Source organism: Pezoporus flaviventris, unplaced genomic scaffold (assembly GCF_033815535.1).
Source record: "Pezoporus flaviventris isolate CSIRO_AGI_PZ_B2104156 unplaced genomic scaffold, CSIRO_AGI_Pfla_v1 ptg000040l, whole genome shotgun sequence".
NCBI lineage: Eukaryota > Metazoa > Chordata > Aves > Psittaciformes > Psittacidae > Pezoporus > Pezoporus flaviventris.
In genome coordinates this window covers 3,344,816-3,369,124 of record NW_026892588.1, presented here as the reverse complement: position 1 = coordinate 3,369,124, position 24,309 = coordinate 3,344,816, and the positions used below count along the sequence as shown (strand labels likewise).

Sequence of the window (24,309 nt, the reverse complement as noted above, 5' to 3'; positions counted from 1 at the left end):
TAAATTAGTTTTGAGCTAAATTAAGAAGATCTTATTTAGTTCAAGAAAATACAGGTAGTCTTTTCTAACTGTTGTCCCTCCTTCCTCGAACCACTTGAGCTGCCAGGTGGTAGCAAATGTTCAGATTCTTGCAGTTTAGTTTCCCAACAGTGATACAAATAATGATGCAAAACATGGGCACATTCAAAATATATCCTGCTTCATTTACAGACATACATCATCTTTGGAACAGAAGCAGTTGGAGGAACACAGACAAGTATCTTTTTTGGACATCTCAGTCACCCACCCACATTCACACACTCATACATGAATGCCTTCTTGGCAGCAAGTCACTCTGCCTCCAAACTGCCTCCCTCCGAGGCTTCCCTCAGAGGAATACTATATAACAAAACAGATGATATAGCAAGGACTAAAAACAATTGATTTGGACACAAAAGCAACATAGCCTTGCAAGAATATTTGTGTGGAAGGGGCAAAAATCCCCCAATTTCTGGTGATCCTTTCTTTTTAATCCTTCATAGCGATGGCAACGATATACATGCTGAATTCACTTTAGGCCACTCCAGAATCCAAGTTTAAAAATGAAATATTTATACAAAGACCAATGGGGCTTAAATATTTTTATGACACATTAAACACATGCTCTTTTATGAGTAAATCTGTCTCAGGACATGTATTATAGATTCAATGCTGTTTCCCACTGACAAGTCTTTTGCATTTATTTCCAGTGCAGAGTTGCAGCCTTTTGGAAATCTCCTTGCCAATCATATCGAAGTTAACTGCCAAATATCAAATGAACCCTACATCTGTGACCTCTAATTCAAGCCTAGCTCCTCTCTCTCTTTTTCTAATAGAATATATTGTCTATTTTTAGAGAAGAGACTGGACAGTGACTTCATAAAAGTGCTAGAGTCTGTAATTCCAATTATGTGTGAGAAAAAAAAAATGGGAGGGGGTCTGTGTGGGGCAAGTGAGGATTCGGTGCAGTTGAAGTATTGAATACAGGCTTTTTAGGATATTCCCTCAACTACCACCACCTAGGTTTCCCTTTAGCTTAATGCCAGCTGAACCTGATCTCAGCTATATACAGTGACATTTACATAGATAAATCCCACACTTAACAATAATGATCAATCCTATGGATGTCTTTGCAAGATCAGCAAAGAGTTGTTTTAGTAATTATGAAAACACATCGACTATTTGCTTGGACATTTGCTTGCTCCAGCCCCTCACTCAGGTGTGGTTTCCCAAACAGACAAAAGATGTGCTCTTTTCCTCCGTCTATAATACCAAATACGTGGGCCATAGAAGAAAGAATGGATTTTATCCTGAGAATCAGAAAAAGACTAATACTTTGCATAGCCATAAAAGCAGGCTCCACAATGTTTATTAATCGCTGTATAGGAAACAAAAGATTAAGAGAAGGCTGAAGTGAAGCAGTTTGTTCAGCTTTGATCATGGGCACTGATCACTGAACTTGTATCTCAATGTTGTCACCCATACTTATGAAAAAAAGCATCATCCTAATTTCCATGCAACTTCAAAATGAAACATTCATCTAAAATGGTATTGGGGATTTCAGTTTTATTTTAACTGACTATGACAATAAGAATGTAAATGTGGCAAGTCTAATGAAAAAATACTATTTGCTGCCTTCTGGAATAATGGACTTCATAGCTTCCTATGCTTATACTTTTCCTCAGCTGCACAATCCACCAGCAGAAAACACAACTTCAGTGTTTTGTGTTTATAATTATACTGATCTACTGTTTGGTTGTAAACAATACAGCATTTGCAGATATCCACGCCTACTGTTCTTAAACAGAAACAGCTCAGGGCAGAAAGGAATTTCTCTCAGCCTTAATCTAAACATGTACTACCTTTCCCTCTCCAAACGCAGAGGACTGATGCAAAGCAATCATACAAGCAGCACATGTTCTAATTAGTTCTCAGCAAGTATTTTAGAAGTCTCTGTATCCTGCTCCTATGGCAGACTCTCTATAACTCTATATAGTTCATATTACTCTAATTTTGACTTTTATATCCCCAATTGCCAAACATAAAATAATGACAGCTGCATGGATATGAGGAGATATTTTTAAGCACACTGCAAAAACCCTACATACACTTCGAGATTCTGGTGATAGCAAACTAATTCTATGAAAGCAACTTCATATATTTTTAAAAAGTTAAGTATGATTTTTGTTTTTCAGAAGGTTTCTACTACTGTTTCCAAAGACATGATTTAACACTATTGAAAATTAAAATGTAGGGTGATCATAATGATTCCAAAAAAGCACCTTAATGACTATATTAGAAATGGAAATTATAAGAGAGTTGTAGCAGTTGTAACATAGCAGAAAATTAAACAAGGTCCACCTTTACATTGCAAGACACACATTTACAGATATATAAAACTACTACTACTAGGCATTACAAATAGTGTCTTTAAACTGTAACACATTAATAAGTAACATAGTATTTTTCATTATTAAATTGAGTTATAGGTCTTTATTTAAACCCTGACCTACAAGATGCCAACAGAAACTGTGCTGAGTTTATACTATTTCAAAGTATAAGAACTCAGTAACTCACTGGAGGAAAAGGAGACAGGGCGTTTCTCTTACTCAGGCTCACCATTTAAATTGCAGAACCAACACTTTCAGGCCTGCACAACCTACTTTCCTTCTGCCTTGTAAGATTGACTCTAATTATTTAATTAGAGTGCAAACTGGGACATTGTTTTCCTCACAACAGACAACACAGCAGAATAATGTGCTTTGTTCTTCATTGCAATGGGTTTGGGAACAGGCACATACTGGATTTAGAGATCATAAAAATGGTGGTGGCAGCGAGCTGATAAATTGGTGATACCACATAAAGGTGGAAGCACATCCATGAAACCCTGTAGCTGCCGCACCCAGACTAGAGGGGAAAATACCTCTTCTCCAAAGTCATACATCCTGCAGGTTTCAATCTGCTTCCTATAAAATCTTCCAGTTACAGGGCTGAACTTTACTAAGAGCTGCTTCATTTTAATATGTCTTAAATTCTGGGCATTATGTTTTCTCTTCAAATCATTCAGACTACCAATAGTCATGAGCACCTAGTAATTTTGAAGCCTACATTATTTTAAGAGCTCTGCTAGAGATCCGTATGTTACTACTGGGATAATAATAATATAATTTTCTCTGTAAAAACTGTAATAGCCCAGAAAAAATATTGACAGTTTATAATTTCTGAAATACAACCAACAAATCTTTCCACTGTTTAGTGACACAGTTTAGTGGTGGCCTTGGCCGTGCTGGGTTTACATTTGGACTCAATGTTCACAGAAGTCTTTCCCAACCTAAATGATTCTACGATTAACTCAAACCCTATTTCCCTGCATGGTCTATTCTTTTCATTGGCCTTATGATTCCATATGGAGTATAGAGTTTATCCAGCTGTGTTCAGAACATGGCTATGTGTGTGAGTGTACACACATATATTTGTTCCTGCCATTCCCTTCCAAACCGTTTGCTAATTTCAATTACATTTTATAAGGACGAATTGTTCCCACAAGTGCTATGAAATCATGCAGCTGTGCAACACAGAGATGCTACAGAAACCCATTTCACTGGATAGCAAACAGTCCACACAAAGACCTTGTAAAAGCTCAAAACCAAAAGCTTCGATTCTCTCTTGCACCTTTTTAATCAAACATGAAGCTCAAACCTGAAGGAAACCAGGCTTCATTAGTTCACTTCTAATATACTCATTTATATTCATAGCCTGTCCTGATTTTATTACTCTCTAGCCTTTTACTACATTTCTATGTGTGTTCTTCTCGTATGTGCAAATCAAGATAGTTGATCATTTATTTAGAACAAAGGTTGCAGTTCTATACTTCCTGAGGTAAGCACAGTGTCCCTGAAAGATCCTAAAGTGCCTAAGAGTCAAAGCTGCATGATCACACATAAACCCACTCACACCTTGTAAGAGACACATGCTCTGTTCGGGTGAGATGCATATTGAATTTGTATTTGAAGAACAGAGACAGGAATGCCATAACCAAGCTGTCACTATGACCTCTGGAGACTTGCATATGAATGAATGACTGTAACACTGTTTTTTCCTTATGTGTGTCCTTCAAGAACCTGATTCAGCTACATGGATCCATTGTGTTGTTAAGTAAAAGGTATTTGACAACCATTAGAATTAATCTTCGTATACTACATGGCACACCTAGGCTTCCAAGAATTTTGTTAAACATACAGTTTTACAGTGGATACGATTTGTGGATATGCTTGTGGATATGACCTTCCTCTTGCTAGAACTAAAGGTTTTAAACCAATCTTGTCAACAAAATCGAAGTACTCTTAGTCTGAATCAAATTTGAATCTTTAATCATTTAAATGTGCTCTCTCGACATACAGATGGACCTCCAAACACAAGCACGTTGTTCTTAGAGCATGCATCATCAAAAATCCCTGTTGGCAGTGCAGTCGGTGTTGTTTTTCTCAGTAAGTTTGTTTAGGGGTTGATGTTTGTCTTTAGATTTTTTGTGTCTGTTTTAGCTTGTTTGTTTGTTTGTTTTAAAATCCAGCCTTCCAGGACAACAACTGTATTACAGAATCACAGAATCATATTCAAGTTTCTCTGCTGGAATCCTACAAATAAGCTCCTGCAGTGCGGAGCTGCTGGCCTTTAGAGTGTCTCCATGCCACTGGGAAGGTCTGCTGCTTTGACAAGTTTTTTCTACCATCAAGTCTAGCTACTGTTCACATAATTACAGAACATAGAAGGTTAAGTTTCGAGGGAGGAAAGGGCAGTTCTTTGAGAAAAGAAGGTAAAGCAAGAATTAGGAATGTAAAATATCCTTAAAGATAGAAAAAAAATTCAATAAGGCAGTAACTTCTGTATGTGCTTTTCCAGCTCACTGAAGTCAGTGCTATTAAACTCATACCGAAATACTAAAATCCAGGAAGCAATACTGCAATCATAAACAGAGGGGGTATTCATATCTTAATAAAATACAAAAATTATTATTTCCTCATATCTAATTTTATGGGCAACAAGTTCTGCAAAGCAAGAGCATAAATCAACTACTACCCTTCCTTTTCTATGGATTTGAAACGGCAGAGTGGAGGAAACTTCAACTGCACTTCAAGTGATTCACTGTTGACATAAGCTCGCACCAAATGAACCACACTTCATTCTTCAGTTGCTCAGGATGGAGAGTTCTGTGTGTAGTGTATAAGCAGCAGTCACATGCAGGTTTCTTCCTGGCGCCACAGTAAGTTTCCCCAAGGGAAATGACTTGGGTTGTGAAGGTGGTCAGCAACAAAGCATGTGAAAAACCTACTCTGCAATTTTATTTGAATAAGCTTGCTTAAAAAGTATCAGTTTTATGGACATGCTCTGATTGTAGTGTGATACATAACCACGCTGCTCCGCTGGAAACTAGATCACCACTGCCTAACATGTCACATAGTGCACTAAGGTTTAGAATCACAGAATGGTTTTGGTTGGAAAGGACCCTAGGATCATCTAGTTCCAACCCCCTGCCACAGGCAGGAACACCTCCCACTATACCAGGTTGCTCAAGGCTCTTGCACAAGATATCCTTGCACTCCAGCTTACATGACAGCGAATCAATCCATGTCTGTTTGAAGACTGCAGTAAACATTGAGGTGGATCAGAAAAATATATAACAAGGTTTGTGTATAGAAAGATGTGGTTAAGTAATGATTATACAGTTCTTGAGCAGCCTCTATTCTAAGAGAAGAGAAATATTAAATACTGGCCTTAGTTACTCCCATCAATCAAACTCAGATCGTATTTTCTATTGTGAATAACCTCACATATTTCTCAATTTCTTTTTCTTTCTGAAATCTGCAAGATTCAAGAGAGAAAGCAATCAAGAAGGTACAATTTTAAGAACAGTGCCGAAAGACTATACTGTCACAATCAATATATGGAGCTCCATGCCCACCTGCAACAACGGAAGGCTTTTGCTAACATCATGTTTCATGTTAGCAAATATCCTGTGGATTTAGCAGTGCATCTGAGTATCACATAAACACAGATTCAACACACAGAAACAGGTGTCTGCATTTGTTAAAATGCTGTAACGCACAGCACAGTGTCTTTAACAATTACATGATCATTACTGAGAAATAGTAGCCTTGCCGTTTTTTTAGAATACCACATTATAATGCACTATTTGAAAAATAATCCTGCAACTGTGCAGTTAAAACTGAAAAAAGCACATTAATAAAAGGAACTTTAGGAGGTAAGTGGAGCTTAATTACTCAGTACCCAGTTGGGTCATTTTCTGATCTACTTTTTCACATATGTCAATAACTATCATATACACATGTATGGGTTGTTTTCACACACTACCTGCATTATTTGATCGGTGTTTCCTTGAAGCTGCAATCAGTGATTGCAGATTTCCTGCTGCCACAGCCGATGAAACATGACTTTGCTCCAGACAGTCATCCCCCAGTAAACACAGAAGCCCATATGCTACCAGTGCCTTAATTTCATGTCTGTGTCTGAAAGATGGATCATGAAGTTATTCCACCTCTGGATTAGTGAGGTCTAAACTACGAAAAAAAGGAGGTAACTTGCCTGGTGAGGCACTGACCCATTTTACTGTGTATATCCATTTTGTGATTCTGTGATATCCTTTGAAAAAAGTGCACCTATTTTTACGAGAGACACCTAGAGTCCTCTGCCTGTTAAGATTAAAAAGGTTATTACAATGGTTGCAGTCATTTCTAGCCACTAAGTATTAAAGGACAAATGCTAATAAAATACATTAAAAGAAGCTAATCATGTACAATGTGACTAGATTTTCAAATTAAATAAAGACCTAGGATTAGGAATGTTGGCTAGCAGACATGTACTGCTTACAGAATTCCTACAGTCTGGTAGGCAAACATAACAAGTATTTTCTGCAGCAACATTACCTAATAGATTTGGCTCCCTTGTGAGATAAACATAGAGAAATGAGAAAATGAACAGCACCATGTTACACTCAGAGAATGAAAAGCTGTTTAGTCTATTGAAGAATCAGCAGACTGACAGAAAAACTTACTTTTTAATTAAACTACTTTCCCTGGGGCCTAATATCAAGGCATACAATTTCTGAGATAAAGCATCTTGGAAAACGTTGTATTTATTAAAATTATTCCCCTGAATAATTTTAAGTGCATTGTTTTGAGGTACAGTTAGCTAATTCAAAGCATACAGTGAATAATCAAATAATTTTTCTGTTTCTTTACGTTCAAAGCATCACTCAGCTTTAACATGAGAACTATACCATGAAGTTTGGACTGGCTAGGATATAATATAAGCAGTGGACTTGACCACAGAAATCAAAGGAGTGGCAAGTACTAGAAGCTAGGACTGTCTTGCAAAAACAATAGCCATAGAATAGTTTCACATATGTAAACCAAACCAGAACGACGAGGAAAGTGAGGCAGAAACAAAGGACAATGAATAGCCCTGTTTTAATCTTCCAGTATGCCAGTATTTTGAGATAACCATTCACCCTCTTTTTTCCCCATATTTGTGATTTGAAAGATTAGGCTGATGGTAACAGAATGCCATTAGAAAGAATTACAGAATCACCCAAGAGCAACAGGTGCTCATTTGAGGCTCTGTGCAAATGGGAGTCTACAGACAGTTGGATGCTGGCACCTCTAAGCTAGAAACCAAACAGTCACATTAGTGTGGTGCTGTGCTGATTTGTGGCTGTGTCATGGCCTGGAGTAAGAGCACTCTGGATGAGCACAACAGACATAAGGACTGCAAGATCCTCCTGTGATTTTTACACGTTGTAAAAAATGAAGTGAGTACAAAGAAAATGAATTTTGATGAGCATTGTCTCCAAAATGTGTATGCAAACATGTCAGGTTGCCAAAAATAAGCACGGGAGAGGTGCAGTGCAAAATACTTTTGGATGATTGTGGAATTTTCACAGCACTGGCAGCCTATGAAGTGAGATAAAAGGGAAATTATGCAGTTTGTATCTTTTCACTGGCTCCTAAACATGCAATAAACTGTTTATGTTAACATGTACAATAAAATATGTCAGAGGCACGTTAGGTATCTCAGGACAGTTTTGCTTGGTGCCCATAAAAACACATGTGGGAGAACACAGTGAGATGTTAGGAAGGGGTAAGGTGGTTACACATCCCTGAGTTTTCACTCAGCTGTTTACTCTGCCATGGTCTCTTCTTACAGAAGCAGATTAAATAAAAAGCTTAGGAACATTAATTCAATCTTGGTATGGAGCCTCGGCACAAGAGTCTAATCTGTGCATCCTGCAGACATGAGTAAAGCACTGAGTTTAATTGCTAGAAGAGCACCATATGGTTCCTCCTGATCATGGCTTTTTTTCATTTGTTTTTACTTCCACTTTCTTTAAAAGAATCTGAACTATTCAGCTCCAAGTGTACAAGTCATGATTTGGGCTGGATCTCCAGACACAGTGAGTTACTTTGGACACAAACGATTCTACTACAAAGCATCACCACAAATTAAAAACGACACTCAAAATCAAAGCATCTGGCCTTTTATCAGAATAGGAATCACACAGTAAAGATAATAAATTTATCAAAATGAAAGGTAAATGCAGATCTCTTACTAGATGAGCATTTGCACTCCAATTTGTGTGGAGACTTAGAACTGCTGTCATGATTTCTAAAACATATATTCAGTTTATCTTACTCCTCCTCCTTTTTTTCTGCATGGTTTATGTCCCACTATGCCTATATAAAGGCAACTGTCTGTGTCATTTTATACTGTGCTGCTCCCCTCACCATCACCAAAAAGACATCAAATGACTCCAGCCACTGACCATAATTCAGCCAGTAAATGGATGCATGTTTATGCAGGAAAGGTTTGCAGTGAATTGTCACTCACAGGCAGTTCATGAAAAAGCCTGTCTTTTTAGGCACAGAAATCCAAGAGACTCCCCACCACAGATTTGTGTATGAGTAGGCCTTAGACTTAATACTTTAAAATACTGCTTAGTATTTTACACATCAGAAGTGTGAAAACCTCATCTGCGGGAGCTGACTACCTCACTATGTTCAAAGCTGCCCCTGAGCAACCTTGTTCCTTGTTTCCAGCTTTTGATTCTGCTAGTAACAGCAAAAAGACAAAACCTCTGATTTTTCTGAGACAATCAATAAACACCTCCCCAGAATTTAGAGTCAGCCACTACAGGTCCTGATACATTCAGTGATTCAGATGGGACTCCACCCACCAAAAACAACCTCAGAAGCACAGACCCTTAGCATAGTATTTATAATGGTAGGGGGCATTGTGCACAAGTAAGTAGGTAGCATTGTGCACAAGTAAAACTCCAGCTGATTGCAAACATTACTCTTTCATAGAATGCTATCATTAGTAGTAGCATAAAGTATTATTTTCTATATAGAAACTTAAGGTTAAGTGTTTATATTCTCGCTCATATGAAAATAACTATACTGGATATAAAAACTGCATCTGCATTGAGCCTAAAGATACAGAACAACCAGTAGGAACTTCTTGGTAAACATAAGGGCTGCATCCCTTCTAAGATTTGACAATGGGATATCTTATGCATACCAATTATTCAGTAATGCAAGAAAGTTTGTTTCTTAAACAGTAAATTCAAAGCCACAATGAGCTCAACGTGCTGAGTGCTGTGTTTCTTTATCATCTAATATACTGAAAAACCCTACTTATTTGCTGTATCTCTTAGGTGTTATCTTATTTGTTGCCTCATCTTTCCTCTTGAGCAGGAGCTTCACAGAGGGCATCAACTGTATTGTTCTGCAGCTTCAAAGCCGACGCAGCTTCTTTCCCAATGTGAAAGTCAAAATTATTTGAAACTTTTCATGAAACCAAGCTGCATCTAAACAGCTGCTTCCAGAAAAAGGTCAGATTTTCAATTGGGTCCTCTCAAAAACCCCATCAGCACTGCAGAAATGGCAGAACTATCACAACATCGCTAAATACTACTTCGGTGAAAGTGTGTTTTAGATAAATCATATTTTTGCCAGCTCTGTTATAAGTATTTAATGACTTTGCTCCCTCTCTGCTGCCCATTTCTCGCTCTGCAAGTCTGAGCGTTCGTGACACCATATCCAGCTGCATTTTGTACCTTTATTTATTAGGTTTTTTAACCTTATAATAAAAATGACACTTCCCTGCCTCTTTATACATGGAAGAGTCTGGGAATGATAGCCCATATGAAAACATGTACCACTCATAACAGGTCTGCGATTTCATCCTTGAATTTAATTCCTACTTTCTAGGACTATTGACTTCCTCAGAATTTCAAATTATTAGATTTCTGGTCCTCAAAACACACATGATCTTGTCAACATTTTGGCACTGAGGATGTAACAGGGCTCATTCCCTCACAAATCAGCACCTAAGTCACTTGCTGTTCATGGAAAACTGAAGACCTAAGGTCCATGCATGTGGTAATGACTGAAATGGAAATCAATGGAAAGATTCTAACTGATTTTAACATGGAGCAAGTCATGATGTAAACACATATTTTAATTTCTACTATGAAATAGTCATGGATTTATTATCTATTCATTTAAATGTCTTAAAATCTTTCTTTCGGTATATTTTGCACCTCTAAGAGGGCTCAAGTTTTGAGAGGTCTGAATTTAATTATAGACATTAGTCTTTGCACAGCCAAAGATTTAAATGTTTTATAACATGAACTCACAGGGACATTTCTGTATCTGTATTTTTGAGCAAATGAGATACCGCATTTAAAAGGAAGAAAACGAAAACTGTTTTGAAAATGTAGTTGAAGTAAAACTACAAGCTGGGTCTTATTGATTAGGTACAAAATTTACACTGATTTCAATAGCAAAAGGCAATCCCCTGCTGAGTATTGGTAAAATCCATAATTTCTAAAGGCTAAATTAGCTTTGGTTAACTGAAGCACAATAAAACTAAACTTTGTACTGCGGGAATGGACACAGATCTCACAGTTACCAGATGCTGTTACGTGTAATATTGCAGATCTTGCTGAGAGAAAAGACTATTTCTCTACTTAGTATGTATTCCATCCTCCTTTTTATTCTAGAAAATGAAGACCAAAGCTTTTTTTTTATGCTCTAGGAGGAATGACTGAACTTTCGTTGCAATTTAATGTTTAATTCAAAATTAATGAAATGAAGGATGCAACTATTAAAACCCAACATGTGCAATATAAAGCAATAAAAATGTAACACCACGAAAACTGCACAACAATAAATCATTACAGCAATTTAGAAAGTGCAAATAAGTATCTAGATATTTTCTATTTAACTGCTTCTCAACAATGTAAAGAAACAAATTATATTTGCAGTTTCAGAAGTAAATTATAATATTAATTTGAATATTTCTGGGAGGAAACACAAAGTATTTTACCAAGATGTAAAGTCAATTGAAAACCATGTTTTTTGCTTACCACTATACACCATTTAGTGGCATGTGCATTTACACCATCCCAAGCGGACAAACAGAACCTGACTGGCTGTGGCAGTACTGCTTTCTAAATACCTGGCTCTAGCCCTGGGAAGCAAATGCTGTATCAGCAGTTTTTAGAAGAGATATTTACAGACCTGAAGTTTTGGGTGACAAACAGCTTTTTGGAAGGAGGCACTGACTAACCACTTGTCAGGTCATTTGCTGAAAACAGCTTCTCTGTCAGCTTTGCCATCAAAATGCTTGTATGCTTTGGATCATTCTGATTTCCTTTAAAACCTATTTTCTCTCTGTGTCTTCTAGAAATGACCCATAATGGCAGTGTTATAAGTACCAGTTTGTTTACTCAAAAGTCATACCTGCCTGCTCTACTGAGCAAATAACTGTTCACAGTTTCTTCTCCTTTTAGACCTGCAGCACGCAACTAAACCTCAGTGAACTGGAACATGTTTCTTCTTGAAATGATTAGCAGAGCTGTTTACTAAAAGCCTCCTTTCCAGATACACTGAATAAATGCTAATCCTCTGGACTTCACTGGAAACTGAAGGTGGTTAAAAAAGCCTAAAGACCAGTCCATCTCTCATATTTGATCAAAGTAACATGATTGTACAGGTATTTTTAAGGGCACAGTTTGAAGGCAGAGGGATCAAACTGCTGTCAGTGAAAGTGCAAGAAATCTTTACTCCCAGTAAATCTTCCAATAAAACAATTTGTACGACTGGGCTGAGGTTAGAAAAAAAACTTATGATTTGTTTGCAAACTGAATACACAGGAAAATAATGAAACACAGAGACAAATAATGCACTACTGTAAGCACTCAGTCCCAGAGCCAAGGATTAATTAATGCCATTTTTTCTGATGGGGTCTGTTGCCCTTAAGCCCTTTTTGAGTCCCCTCAGGCTGCTTGTTCATGAGACTTCCTCACTACCTACCCAAAAAACTAGTAAAGGACAGTAATCATTAGGCTGTACCAGAAAAGAGAATTTTCTGGTGATGTGCCCTACCCTGCTCCCAGGGAGGCAGCAGACTTCCCTGTGAGCTGGGCTGGGTCAACGTAGTGGGTCCTTCGAATAGTCCAAAATGCATTAACATCAGTTTCATGGCTAATGAAAAACAGGCAGCCCCAACTGACAGAAAACTGGCAAAACCTCCAGCAACAACCCTCGTCATCCTCCCAGTTTTTTTTACATAATTAGTATGTTATGACTGTCAGAATTACTTATCCAGATACTATGATAGCTCACTTAGCAGATTATCGCTACTTCAACAGCCATAACTTCACGGAAATATGCAGCCAAGTAACCCATAAAGAATTTTGGATATTATAGGTCTGATAAATGAGATCATAATGAAAGGAAAGTTATTAAAGCACTTATTTTTTGCTAGTCATGATTTTTGAATTACCAGGTATGTTAATTTACACATCTACAAACCATGTTCTGGAAATGGAGCTAAAACAGCTTTCCAGTTGCAGCACTAGCACAAGTTTGTGTGATACCTGAAAGCAATCCTTTTGGCACATTCTAGGTGATGTAGCATCCCCTTTACATCATCAGGATTCTGGGAATGAAATAAGAGCAACGATCCCCAGTAAGAATCGCAAATTAGGCACTCTGAGTGGAAATTTCAGAGAACTATTTGTTTAATAGTGCATACACACTGTCAATGTGAAAAACCTCAAAAGGATAATTTATGAGTTATTTTTTACCACTGTAAGTTAAAGATACATGAATACAACCACACTCAAAGAGTGATTCTGTTGGCCACAACACCAGAATATGCAGATATTTTTACACAGTATCCATAGTCTCTTGGATACAAATTGATTTGTATTCTCTTAGTCTGAAAGCAGAAGTAAAGCATGGGCATGGATAAAACCGTATTAAGACACAGCCACAGCACCTATCCTACGTTGATAGGACCTTTGCAAAAATCTTTGACAGACTGTGCTATTATGAAGTGAGAGATCATTTGGTGGTGGTTCGTAACGCAAAAAACAACAATAAAAAATAATCAGAAATTCTTTATGCAATGTTGGATTGAAAACAGTGACAGCACTAATTCAAAATCACAAGAACAAAGTTCAGCTTCCCACAAAACTGATGACAGAATATATATTTGACAGGTGGAATAAACAGAACCATTTTTCATTACTACAGTAATTCTTTGTTCTCCAGAGAGGGAGCTCCATGAAGACAATGGCAGCCAGGCAGCCTATGTTGCGTTACAATACTGAGAACGCTTGATCACAATTATGCTCACATTTAAGAGGGCAATCACAGTGACCTGGCAACCTCACACCCTGTTAGCAAGTAAATTTTTAATAAGGAAGCTTCCTTTCTTTCTTAAGAGCGAAACAAAAAAAAAAAAAAACAAATGAAAGCTCCTAAAATGAGAAAAAGGATCAGAAAAATAGTTTAAAAACACAGCAGGAGGGGAAACCTAATCACTCCCACTAGACCTGTTCTGCCTCAGAATCTTTGTACAACAGATTAAGCAGTCAGACCTTGATTTTTTTGTGGTTTGGTAGTTCTTTTGATATGATGTTTGATATGTCAGCTCATTCCTGCTCCAGCTACCTAGTTTTCTGTATCTGCCACACTTTTGTCTGATATCAGGCAAAGGATCAAAATACTGACAACAAGGAAAAGAAGTGGAGAGGCTGATCATACACAGTGCATGACATCCAATTATTTCATGCCACTTGCTTATTCAAGTCCCTCTTCTGTTGTTTATAGCCTCCTAAAGCTTTCTTTCCACAACAGTTTTTGTGGCAGCTAATGTAAAGGCAGTTATTTCATTCACAAATAATGAATGTTTTGGGTAAAAAAAATACTTTTAGACAAATAATTTTTATTCACAAGTAATGGGGTGATGCAGTATAACTGAAGATGTAGCTGACTTTTCAAAGAGCCTGACTCCTTACAGTATTTCATATACAAATCACAGAGTTATGGCTGAACTGAATAGAAATATCTCTCATACCAAAAGTACTGAATCAGATTACAGAGGAATTTAGTTGTGTACTCCAAAATTGTTTTGTTCTTTGCCAGCATTAACTTAGCAGCTGGACCTCACTATTAGTTTTCAATTTGCTCTAGCTGACAAAAGTGAAAGGTGCTAATAAAGAAGCAAAATTGCATGAAAAAGCACATGGGATGGAAAGCAGTCACAGCTGAAAGACACTGATTACTCTGTTTCCCCTTCAACAGGTCTATCCTCCTCAGAATAAGAACTCGAGTGCCTGATGGCTCTGAAAATGAAAAAGATAGGAGTTTTATCTCCTAAAAAAAGAAGCCAAAAATGCAGGAAAGGAAAATGTGAATGTAGAAGGTAAAAATATTAAAGTCTGCATAACGTTCATGGTCAAAATGTACTATGGAGATTGCTAATCATCATGAAAGATACGACTCTTGGAGAGTATTTTTGTTGCTACTTTGCCTTCCTCACCCCCTTTTTTAAATACTTGCTATGAAAAGAATGAAAACTGTTCACATCCAACAGCCCACTAATAAATATATGGAACAGATGGACATTAATACATCTGCTTTGAGCCAACTAACAATCTCTGGGCATTATAGATTTATGTACACCAGAGAAATGTTTCCTCTTAGATTTTTCAAATGTTTAATGCTAGGATGCATTTTAATGGCTGAAGAAAACTGCTTCATAGGAATCTGTCAGCCAAACTCTCTCAAAACAGGTATCAAATAGATCCCGAAGTAGGAATGTCATTACAAGCTAGTTTTTATGTGCAATACACAGAGAGCTTAGTCTTGGCCATATATAAGTATAGGCCTTCCAGGACAAAAATTACATCCCTAGGAAAGAACATCCCTTTTCAGACTTTTTTTAACCAACGTTCAGGTTCTAAGTAGTGCGGATTTAACATCCTCTTCAGTATTACTCAAGGAAGAACGACATACATCAAGAGTTTTTCTTCAGATAGAACAGAATAATCATCCTCAAAGTATGATTCAATACTTGGCTCTAAAGACAGTTAAGCCAGTAGTATATACATCTTATCAGCTCAGCTACTCTGGATTCATTTTTCAGAATAGATTTCTGCATAGACTAGTGTTTATTTTCTGGTTCTCTATAAGCTTTCCTAGTGAACATTTTGCAGTTTTGAATCAATTTAACCATAACGATTCCCCACAAAAGACTGCATTATTTTTTTTTTTTTTTTTTAGGATAGGAGGTACAATACTGTATCAATGACTTAAAATTAAATGAAGCCACTGGTGAAACAGGGAACTGTACCTGAATCACTGCCATCACAACTGTATTTTAAAACCACTGGTTATTTCTGATTCAGAACAGATGCTTTTCTGTTCTTTAATTTTGGTCTCACCTGCTGTCACAGAAAAGTTCTGAGGAAGATAAAATCTTTCCTAATCAACAGGATTCCTTAGACCCCTAATGGAATCAACTGAAAAGACAGGAACATGTTTACAACAAACTGACGCTTGACCCAAGAAGTCATTAATACGGGTCATATATTTTGAGACTTATGTCTAATAGATTAGATAGCTGAGTAAGAAAGGAAGATCAAAAAAGAAGTCTGTTTTTGTTTTACAGGAAAAGGCAGGGGGGAGGGGATCCCAACCTCAACTCAAAAATCAGTAACAAAATCCTACAGAAAATTAAGACATTTGAGCAAAACTAAAACATAAAAACATGAAGATGTAAACTGGGCATAAATTTATATCAGATGTACTTTCATAGCACCAGGATCATTTTCAACCACAAGATTAGGAGCAATTAAGCCTGGAACTAGATTAACACATGCAGTTTCACAGACTGTGATCCTCAAAAGAAATAGAAAAACATATTGAAGATTCTCTAACTCAGAGATACTTTGCATGGTTATGGTCACACAGTACGTGTAATTTATGCCTGTGTATGCTTGGTGTTCATCACATGGATTAAATTAACAGTCACCCCTTCCAATTTAATATCACAGAAATGACTGAATGAACAGGTAGCAATGACACATAAAGGGCACTTGGTCTCCATGCTGACAACATATGGGTGAGGACAGGAAGCAATCAAAGATTGCTGAAGATGAAAGAAATGAAGAAACTATAGCCTAGGAATTGTGAGGTTCTGAATGTGGCTCAGCATTCACAGAAGTTGGACCTGCCAAGATGATGTCCTAGACTACATCTACAATCCCTAAAACAAGCACAGAGCAAGGAAGGGTTGCCCAGACTTCAGACTTCCCTGAACATATAACTGCATAGTGGTTCAACTTGTAAACATTTCTAGTTGTTTAAGATATATTTGCATGATAGGAAATAGGGATGGTGAAGAATTCATTGTCAAACAAAACATTCCAAGAAGAAGTATTTTTTCACATGAGGAACTGTTTTCATTTACTGAAACTTAAAGTGCATTCTAGAACTCTTTCTCAATTCTCCAGCTCATTAACTTGGGGGAAAAGGTATTTTACAGGATTAATACATAGCACAACATTTCTGTAATATGTTAGTGGCCCATTTTTATCTATAAGAACCATATATTACACACTTAAGGGCTCTGTTAAAAAGAAATTACTTAAAAAAGGAAGTAAAAGTTCCAAAGAGGAAGTTATGAATATGAAATGTATGAAGAGAAAAACGGAAGAAAGTAGGAAATGAAATGTATTTCTAAATAACCATAGATTCTAATTTATCATTTATTTAGCTCCTCCACAATGAGGGGAGAAAGAAATATGCACTGCATTAGGGGAAAACTATGCACAGTCTTAAAATTAAAGTGTGGAAAAATTAGATTTTTTTCCATCTCTGTGCAATTCAGCCTGCACAGCAATACATATTTTAATATGCCTCACTATTCAGCTTCAAAGGATTTCCTTAATGGCAGAGTTTCAGTGTTTGCAGGAAAGAAAGATGAGAGCTAGATGGAATGGGAACATAATGGAAATTCTGCTATGCCCAAATATATATAATTCAATTAGCACACATGGTTGAAACCTCAAATGAAATTAATGAATTGCAATGTCCAGTATGCCTTTAAAACAAGATTTAAACTAAGTCATAATGAATGGAATAATTAATGTTCCTAGTAATTGACAGGCCCTGCTTTACTTGCCATTAATGTATTCATTTACAGGACAGACTATTCTCCGGTATACAGTGACTGATTTTGATATGTATTTTCCATTAGGCAGGAAAAGGTTAAGCAGCAGATGTCTGTAGATATTTAAAGCCAAATTATGTTGCAGAAAGTCAGTCAGAATGTCTCAGCTACTGCTTTTCCTACCCTGCTCCACAGTTTTATCCCACTTGTGTCTTGGTGGATTCTATCTGGAAATAAGTCACTGCATTTTGCAGATGGTAGAATGGAATTTCTTGATCTTTCTGAAAACCTGATTCATGATGTTTAACATAATTTAAAAGAAACAGTGAAAGGAAAATTCACGTGGAAGATGAATAGATGGGAAATCATACTTAAATGATGCTCACTTTGTTAAAAATTGCTTTCTGTGCATCCTATGTCGTACTAACATATTGCAAAATCTGAGTTTTTGTATAAGATACTAAATAAGACTTGATACTGCCCAATAACCCAATAAATTTAAAATGAAATGTCAAACTGTGGGTGGAGTGTAAAGACAAATACAGTTTAAATACTTGAAATTAGCCATTAGAGAACCCTGAATGCAATATCCTCTTCACAAGGTTTGCTCTGCAAACCTGGGAAGACTTCAAGGAAAGTATGATTTGGTACCTGCAGGTTTTCAGGGGTTCACATGGTACTCAAAGTACATTTGTGTTCAGTTGAAAGGGATTCCTTGCAACATTTTCTCACTTTGCAGAAGGTAGAAGAGTCACATTTTCTCTTAACTCAGTAAATTGAGAATGGTCTCAGGAGACTGCCCCTCAAGAGTTGAAACCAACTTACTCTGCCTTTGAGTTGTAATTTAGGAAATAAAGCAAGCCTGGAAGAATGGCAAGAGATCTGGAGATCAGAGTTTATTCCCAGTGCTCCTGGTAGAAGGAAATGCAAACCAGCTTCTGGATGACTGGCTTTATTTAGCTCACTTGTGTGTGATTCAAGGCCAAAATCACGCATGACTTTCACTAAGACAAACTCCCCAAGTATAGAAACATAAAGGACCCTAAAGTATAATTAACCTTTAAAAGAAAGTTAGACACTGACGGCAGTGGGAACTAAGTTTACAATTCAGCCTTATATTTTTAACCCAATAAAAGAGAACATGTATATGTTAACCTCAATGAGAGAATGGCTAGGTCCCTCCATAATGTCAGAAAACATAAGCCTGCTAGTAACAGTAAAACTGTTTCCTTTCCAGTAGGTCTACATAGTGAATTATATTGAAATATAATTTGTTTTTAAAGCATGACAAATCTAATATATTCCCTGCATGTTGAAATATATCATTAAGAGGTCATTTGTCCTGAATAAACCTGTGTGGGAAATTAAGACTATTTTAATATTACTGGGATCTCATAAAAAACAATAAACAAAACCAGAGTATCCAATGCCCAGACATAACAAGTGTATGATTGTTGGAAAAGAAATGTCAAGATACAACCGCACATAATGGGGAAATATTTTTCATCTGGAATTCATTAGCTCCTGATATACACTACTAGTGTAATAATTTACAGCTCTCTCCAATTACTTAAAGTAAAAGCTGCAGAAATAAACCATGAATACTTTAATTGGCTTTTGTGTTGCCAACTGAAATTGAACATGAAAAGTAAACCGGAAAAGTTATTTAATGCCAGTAAGTTGAGCATTTTGGTCCAGCAGTGCTGCCTTTCAAAATGCAGAAACAGGACCTGAAGTAATTCTTTGAAATTTGTGATTTATGGATTTCACAAACAACTTCTTAAATATTTGTTTAATACTTAAAAGCATATAGTACACAGGCAGCTTGCAACTTCATAATATTACACTCTGTTTAGATACCAGGAAACCATAAAAATTATTCTGAAATGGAGTTCATATTTTAGCTTTTATTTTCTGATTGACAAAGGAGAAATAACACCTCTTTCACAAGAGGGAATACACATTCTTTTCTTTCATTATACAAAGTCAGCTAAATCTGTAAGCAAAAATCTGCATTAACAGCAATCTTCCCTTGCCCCTAAAGGTTTTCCATTATTTTATTACAGCAGAGAACCAAAACAGGCTTTCTGTTAACTTAATTTAAAAAGTGAAGAAATCTGAATCAATCTAACACGCCTGTATAGCAATCTCACAAAACAGCAGTTTAGTATGTGAAGATTCCTCACAAATAAATAGGAAATTACCATCATTTGTTTACCTATAAATGTGTCCCCTTGTATACAAAATTATCTTGGCTGAATTACCTTTATTTGGATTTTTTTGGGGCCTGTATAGATTTTATTTCCTTCCCCTGCTTTTAAATCGATATGCAAATATATTGGGATTTCTTTAATGTGGTTGTATCTGTTGCTTCAGATTTGATAGCAGAGTGAAGTCAGTGAAGGAAACTCTCACCATTTTAATTGCTGCAAATAAACTTTTAAGACTCACAATTTATATCCCAAGGGACCTAGTAAGGTAGAAAGGCTCTTCTTAGACGACACCTACTTACTGAGCTTGCTAAGAGACACCAACATATGCAGCCATGGCCCCTATTCTCACTACCCATTCTCACCTCATGCTGGAACATGCCTTTTCCTCGGTTGTTCACAGAAAAATACTCATGGGAATGTGTTGTGAAACAGATTGTGAACTGAGCCAGGTTAAAAATAACCCTTACAAAAACAACCCCAAGTCTTCACATTTTGACATAACCCCCAGGGACTTAGAAAAGCCTTTTTAATGCTACTTTCATATCCATAATCAAACCACCCATGCAAAAGCAAATACCAGCTGGGCTTTGCCTTTAATGCTTATGTTCATCTAAACTTCAGTTTCACGGAGAACTGTAATTTAGGTTTGTAATCTCACTGAAGACTCCAAGATTACATTTAAGTAGAACTACAGGCAGAAAACCATTAATGGCACGTCTCAGGAGCTAACCTAGATTGACTTTCAGTCCCCAGGCTTACAAAGAAAAGTTATGGGGGGTTTATGGGTTTTTCTTTGGGAGGCACAGTTTGCTCATTTTTTTGGTATGAATTGAGCAGATTTGCTGGTGGTACCAATAGAACATGGCTCCTTGTTCAGAAAAAATCATGCTTAAGTCCTATTTCCCATAAGAGAAAAAAAAACTGTCTACCTCAGCTGAAGGGTCACATCCTTTTATGAGCCAGAAAATGTAACTTTTCACTTTCTAGTTCATGTTGAAGCGTGATGAGATTTGTTTTTCCCCTATTTTTCATGTAAATGTGGTTAAAAGGCAAAGGGAGATGATTTTATAAACATGCAGCCTTTCTTTAGGGAACAGAGGTGAGAAGAAGATCAAGTAGCTGTACAGTCAATCACAGTGGGAAAGGCTATGCTGACATATAATCCACAAAGAAGGAAAAGCATTAATTAGAGCAGGTAGCTAGTATAGTTCAAAATGACTTGGATACACCCACATAAAACTTGATTGCTAGATGAAAGGTTACTTCGAAAATACTGCTATTCACAAACCTCACTCATTTTGGATGTGTTTCAGTAAACAGAGATTGAAACTGGTGCGACACAGTATAACAAAACACTACCTATGAAAGAAAATTCCCATAAATTAATTCCACTGGCATTGAATAAAGTAACAACTGTGGAAACAAAGCAGAAATTCACTCAGCTAAACTTTCTGCAAGTTTTTAAAAGGGACGCTTTACAAATAATCAGAATAGAAAACCAAGTACTCAGGTATGACACAAAAAGAAGGCAAGTGCGTAAAAAGGTGGCACAGGCATACCAAGAATACAAACATTTGATGTAGTCACAGGTCTTACGAGTCTTTGTTTTCAAGACTAAGTCAGGAACAACAACTGGGGATGGAGAAAAGAGAGGAGAAAAAGGCCACAAGGCAACTTGTGTATGTTACTAAACAGGACTGCTATTAAGCGTTTGCTTTTCCTTTACTATTTGGCTTGGGAGGTCCTATGTAAATTTAGTATTAGGTGTTTAATGTGTGTAAATTTAGTGTTTACTGTGCAGTCCTCCAGCACTTCCCTTCAGCTCTGCAAGCTGTGTTCACAGAGACTCAAGAGTATTTACAGGAGCAAGAGACTCCACAGAAAAGCTATGGCAAAGAGATTTAAAAAATATATGCATGCATGTGTGTCTTTCATAGGTAAAAGCAACATTTAATCATAGTGATCCTGCAATCCCAAGTAGGGCTTGAATAAAGGCCAGAGATTTATGTGACTAGGAAGAAACCAAGGATGATTTAATAGAAATAAGGTATTAAAAATCTTAATTGGGTTGTGATAATGGCCTAAAAAGTCCTTTCATCCACTTTTCTAACAGCAGCTCCTAGCAATCAGAGTTATTCCAGCCCTGCACTCCCACCTGTCAAGGCCCAGATATGGGACATAATCGGTGACAAAACTCGTAATATCCAAGCAGGAAATTGCAAAATGATGGGCAATTCACTTCCTCTGTGTGAACAGCCCTATTTCCAGCAGCTGTAATTTCAAACTACAGAACAACAGCATGCCAAGTTTGTGTCACTCATTGGTAATTTTGGGATTAAATAAGTAACAAGGCCCTAAAGGCAAACATAGTCTAAAGGCTTCACATAGTTCTGATTTTAAATGTCAAATCACCCAATACTGCATTAGTGAAAAACCTCAACGGTTCTGAAGTAGAGACATTATGCTTTTTATGAAAATAGTTTTTTCCTACTGTGCCTTCCTAATGGAATTCATATTAGAATTATTTGTGTTTGTATTGTCATTCTAATCTTTAATTTTTGCAACTTAATATTAAATATTTGTTGTCTAATTTATGATAGAAGGAATCAGTGGCAAATTTTCTCAACTCAACAAGCAAAAGAGACATATACTGCTCTACTGCAGAAGGTGTATTGAGCCACTCTAATTTTTCAGTTTAATTCCATGCCAACTGCTTCAATTCTATTAATCACCTCTGACACCCTCACAATACCTAACACTATTTCCCTTCCATCTCACATATTATCAGGAGAATCTCACAGGCTTTTTACCCTGTTATTCTTCTGTCCTTGTCCTCTTTCATCGCAGATCACAAAGCAGAAAAATGCTTCCTGTCTACTCCTTTTATCAGCCTCAGTAAAACATCCCCTTATGTCTTTTGATGCAAATTTCTTACCGAACAAGTGAAGGCTCCATTTTAGCTCTTTCAATGGAAGGGCATATCACTTTTCCTTGCCTCATAAAAAAACCCAAGCAAACAAAAACCAATCCACAGGGTTTCAACCACTTGCCTAACCATACTTTTCTGTAGCTTTCTTGTACCAAGTATCATGGAAATTATGAAGAGAAAAAGTGGCCCTGTAGCTAACAAACCGGGACAATTGAATGTGCTGTTTCTGAAAGCTGAAAGTCTTTAAAGCATTCCACTTCAAACCTCCCACACCCAGCATTTATTGAGATCTCCTGAAGATAGTACACCAGTGTCCATTTAAAATGTGTAAGGTTTGGCCTGCAAGTCCTGAGGCAATGAACGTTCGAGAGTCTTCAAGCTTGCAACAATAAGGACCTCTCCAAAATTTCCATCAAACACTCATGTTTCATAAATGTGTGAGATCAAAGAAAACTGCTGGTATCTGCCAAAATTCAAGTTACAACTACAGTGTGCCATGTCTTCTTAATACCTGCTGATGTTCTAAAGTTCAAGACAACCACACTCATTGTAAAGTGCATTTTGTATTGCCTCAATAGTCCTTAAAAAGAGGATTTAAATTTTTTTACTTTTTAGCTTTAAAAAATGCACTGAAGATAAAGACTTAAGAAAAACACGGTACAAAAGATGTGCTTGTGAGCACATATATCCAAACTAAGCATTTAAGTAACATTCAGAGAAGTATCTGATTTGGCATTAAACAATATTAAATGTGATCTAAAAAGGCTTGTGATATTAAAAAAAATTCAAATAATGCATTAAGCAACATTAAAATAGTAACTAATAACCTCAACTGTATTTTACATACCAGAAAGAGTACCGAACACTTTAAATTCAGCTAAATACAAACTGACTACGTGTTTTTTGGTCTCAGTACAGTTTAAGGTATGTATTTCAAAACACCATGCTGATTGCTCTATGAGACTAAGGCAAAGCATCAGAAGCCCCATTTTCAACTGAAGGAGACTGTTAGGTGCAGTGCAGCAGGGCCCGGGCTACAATAGAGAGAGACAGGGTTTGCAAAATGCATGGTAACAGTTCCTTTCAGTTTTGGTTACTTTCTTATAAAACCTGTTTTCCCTAATGTAAAAGCATGTACATGGCATTATTTAAATGAAAATGGCTGAAGACTGCAAAATCTTGGTTCAGCTGAAAATGAAACTCTGCTTTCCTGTAGCAAGTACCATGGAAATTATGAAGGGAAAAAGGAAGCTGTTGATGCTGTGTAGGTTCAGTATTTAAAAGAGCTGTAGTGTTAGGTATCCTTTTCCAAGAGACGAATTTCCAGTCTGTACACCAGAAAACCCAATATTGGTAAGCCTAGCAAGATACCAAATTTAAAGCTAGGATATACGGTAACTATGGAGCAGAAAACTTTTTTGGTACAGACTATGCAGTATGCAAGCATTCAGGGTTAAATGAAACACTGCTACAATCACACTGGACTCATGCATACAAAAAGCACATGCAGGGAAAACCAGAAAAAGCTAAGAGAAGTGCAGATACAAGCATGGTCCTAAGTGTGCTTTTACAGTATAGAAAGCAGCTATTTGACTTTCATCTGGC

At 36.9% G+C, this 24,309-nt stretch overlaps 1 protein-coding gene across 2 annotated transcripts in view; it reads right to left on the bottom strand.

The window, feature by feature from the left end:
• The window catches only part of CLSTN2 (calsyntenin 2), a 319,496-nt gene that overhangs the window by 76,867 nt on the left and 218,320 nt on the right, over positions 1-24,309 (bottom strand). The window lies entirely within an intron of this gene.